This window comes from Lonchura striata, chromosome 1A, assembly GCF_050655825.1.
Source record: "Lonchura striata isolate lonStrDom1 chromosome 1A, ASM5065582v1, whole genome shotgun sequence".
NCBI lineage: Eukaryota > Metazoa > Chordata > Aves > Passeriformes > Estrildidae > Lonchura > Lonchura striata.
In genome coordinates this window covers 39,663,820-39,668,138 of record NC_140741.1, presented here as the reverse complement: position 1 = coordinate 39,668,138, position 4,319 = coordinate 39,663,820, and positions in this window count along the sequence as shown.

Sequence of the window (4,319 nt, the reverse complement as noted above, 5' to 3'; positions counted from 1 at the left end):
GCAGTTATTAATTTCAGAACTGTCTGTAATAAGCAGAGCTGGCTGCTTTTGTCCATCACCATCAGCACTGCCATATCCTTAGCTCTGTAATGAGTTTGTGTGAGTTAAGGGCTCAGGATGTTTCACTACACCTTGAAGTGACTATATAACTGCTATGTAGAGAAAATAATTCAGTGCTGGCAAGGAGTGAAATTTTAAATTTTTGTGTCACTAGCAGTAAGGAGCTGGATGCTGCAGGCACCAGGGAATATCCTCCTCAGTATCCTGAAGATTTCGACTGCAGATTGCAGGGTGACCAACCCCTCACAAACACCTAAGATGTGTGCCTATGATTGTGTGAGGAAGTTTAACTCCTTCAAGGCCTGAGTCTGGAAAGGTGAGCTCTGTAATACTGAGGGTCTTCATTCATCCAGCTTTCTGGTCTCCATTATTATCCAGCAGTTAGTTTGATTTTGACTTCGCAAAGCCAACAGAGACCAGCGGAGGGCGGCGCTGGTGCAGCAGGTAACACTGATCAACGCCTTGGTGCCTTTCTTGCTCCAAATCAACCGTTTGAAATTTTTGCTACACTTGTTTTCCAATAATAATGTATCTTTGTACCAACACCTAAGGAATAACATTCTTTCAACATTGACAGAGCTGTTTGCACTGACTTTTATTTCCTCAGTAACCAAAAACAGCGAGCAAAACCCCCAAACCCAGTGCCATGGATGGAGACTTAATTTGGGTTGTCTCTTTCAAAAAGCCTTAAAATTATCTGCAGGGCAGCACTGAGGATGAGCTGTGCTGTTCTCTAGGGTTACCTCTGGATTTGTGACTGAACAGAAAGGATCTACACAAGTTTAGTAAAGAAAGAACACCGATTAGTAAATTGCAAAATTAATGAATTAAATCACAAAGTACAAGAGCCAAAATTAAACTCCTTCTGTTAAAAAAACCCCAACAAACCAAAAGGTGCCATTAAATTGTCCTTGTACTCAGCCAATGTGCCAGAAGAACTGCCCATGGTCAGTGCCTTTCTCAGCAGCTCTGCACACTGGATTACCACTGAGATATCCATCACCCCTTATCACTGTACCACTCTGCTTCTCCACTGCCCACCAAAGTCTTCACTTAACAAGTCCAGGCTTGTGAAAAGGAATGTTGGACTGTTCCATGAGAACCAAGTACAGGAACCTCCCTAGCAATGTGTGAGAAGCAGATGTGAGGATTTGTCCTCCTCACCATTCTGCAGCAAGTTTCCTTCTACTTCCTCTCTTAGGCTTGATCTCACACAGGAACCCTCCATTAACTTGATCTTACTGGAGATAAGAAGTTTGACTAACTACAAGTACTCAAGTAAAGGAAGTCTTCAATTATATCTCTATAAAATTATGTCTTGAAGTATAAACAGAATTTTTACAAGTTTGTTGAATAAGTGATAAAAAAGACAAGGTGAAAGGCATTAATAATTTAAGCTAGCATTTCTCATTTCTATTAAATTATTAAACTAAAAATATTCCTTAGAGTGTTTTCAAAATACTCTATTTTCCGTAAACTCTGTTGCAATTTCTAGTTATAAAAAACCTCCTGTGAAGCAAGCTGTATAGCAAACCCCTATGTAATTCAAGAGGAAGCACAGAAACCTGGAAAGTGATCAAGACATAAACTGAAAGATGAAATGGAAATTAGCATCCAAAACAGCAAAATATATTTAAGTAGTATCACAAATACACTCTAAAAATCTATTTACATATCTGAAAACCGTATATTCAGTAAAAATCCTCCCACAAAAGGTATTTATAAACAAGAAAACCCAATTTCATTGTCTACTGCTGGCAACAGAGGTGCTTTACTGCTAGCAAAGCATTAACAATGCTTTTACAAAATATACAAAATTATTTTGGGAAAAACTTGAACTGAAGATTGGACAAGAACAACAAGGCATACAAAGCATAAGGAGCTGCAAATACATAACTCTAGTAGTGCAAAAATGAAGAATAATGGCTTCCCCCCTCCCCCCCCCACTTGTTTGGAGAAAAATACTACTGTGAATATGCAATTTGAAGCCCTTTAAAAGACTTACTTGTAAGACTCAGTGCATTTGCATGTTTCAGCAAGGCAGGTACTATGCAGGAGGTAAATGAAACAAAGTCAACATAAAATCATGCTGTGACACAAGTTTATAGCAAACTTCATAGCAAAATGTCTGAATATACAGTACAGAGACAAACCTTGCAAAAACGTTTCTCTCTACCCAGAAATTTGTACACGTTAGCACTAAACATGTACGGAACTGATATCATATGCAACATTCTTTGGAATTAGATTTAAATTTCCTTCAGGCCCTGTCTTTTATACAGGAATAGCAGAAGGATAACTCCTCACTTGGATTACAGGAGCTCTCAGTGTTTGTCCCTCAGGCACATGCCCGAGGCTGGGCAGAGACCTGTGGAGAGGCATAAGCACCAGGAGCTGGAGAATAACTCCACCTGGGAATGTGGGTCACTGTAGGATGCCTTGATAGAAGTCAGTGCAGAAGTGAAGAACTGATGAAGTTGAATTCCTCATCATCCATAGCCCTGGTTTGATAGTGTTTTGAAACACATGACAGTCTTGTTGTCCAAAAAGGCCTCATAATTTGAACAGCTGTAAACATTTCTTTTAAAGTTAGCATTTTCACCGTGCCTTTGCAGTAACGAAATTAGAAGTAGGAACACCTTAGCTCATGTTAGAACTACTTCAAATTCAGAAAACCAGAGGTCTATAATTGAGAAAACAGAAACAAATCTGCAAACACATGATTAGCTTTGCAAATAGTATTTTTGATCTCTTTTTCAGTTCTTTAGCTGCCTTTCAGCAAACAGCTGAATAACACCCCATCTATCCTAGGAAAAAATCTAACTTTGGCAAGTAAGCTGGAAACCATTTAATTTCCAGAGGCAGAACAGCAGGACAAACTGTTGCATTTATTCTGCCCAGAGCCAAGTCCATCACTGCACTACATAGACGATTCCTTCTCACAGATTCAGGAGAAGTCAGGAATCACACACTTTTCTTGTTCCCTTGCATGAACAAAAAGAAAGATACAGATGATTTCCATAAAAATAAAACAGTAGCAGGTAGAAATTTACCCATTAAGATCTGTCAATTGTAATTAGTGGCAAGTGTTATGGTTGATATTTAAAGCTTTTCCAGAACAGAAAGGACTAAATTCTTGACTTCAGATCTTCAGAGGGTTACTATCAGGTGTTTATGGAGACTTTATTAAAAATTTCTAAGACTCAAGCTGTAACAGTTTAGGATGCAATCAGGTGAACTCTTACTGAAAGGGAAGTGATGTTGATTTTACAAACCGAAAGTAAAGAAGTCTTTATGATCTATACTCAAGAGCTGATGACCAGGAATGGAAGACAGTGCCTTCTGCAGAAGGCAGTACTGCTTTTCTACAACCTGATGGATCCTCGCTCAACCCAACTTCAAGTAACCAGTTTATATGCTTGAACAAGGAGCTTAAGTACCCAGCTCAGGCTCCAGAGGACAGCTAACAGGTGCTCTAAGGTTATTAAAGAGACATAAGGGATTTGTCCGCTTGACCTTTGGCACAGGGAAGCAAAACAAAACAAAACAAAAAAGTAATGCCCTCAATCACAGGAAAAGTCATCCTAGAACAGAGACCATACCAGTCTTCCTCTGGAAATATTTACTTCTCCTTGCTAATGAGCAGTGGAGCACTTCATGTCACTAGCATAGATTCAGGTATCTGGTTTTTGAACATCTGCATTTAAATGGGATGACTCCTACCTCTGGCTCCCATATTAGCACCTTAAGTTGGATATCTGAAGTCAGGTGGTGTGAGAACCCTCTGTCCTTATTGACAACAGCCACCTCTTGATTCCCTGGTAGAGCTGCAATCACAGCATTTACTCACAGAAGACCCAAAGGCATTAAGTCTTCATAGGATATAATTTATCTCTTATTTCTTAATCCCCTTCTCACATTATGGAAGGGGACAGAGAAAGGGAAAGTGGTGTGGGAGGTGGTGCCTTGCTAAACAACATTGTGTAATACATACTAATGAAGAAAATTAGTGGCTGCCACCTATAGATCTGAGAAAATCACCATTTTGAAACTGGTGGGTACAAATTGCTTTGGCTGTTGCTTTGACTCATTATTTATTTCAAGAGCTACTGATGGGTATCAGTGTTAGCAGATTCTCTAACTTGGCTGGCTAAAAAGCTCAAATGGCATTAGAAAAAGCCATGATGGCAAAGACTTAAAGCGCTACATACTATTTGCATGTATTTAAATAAAAAGTTATATTTCAGACAAATACCGAC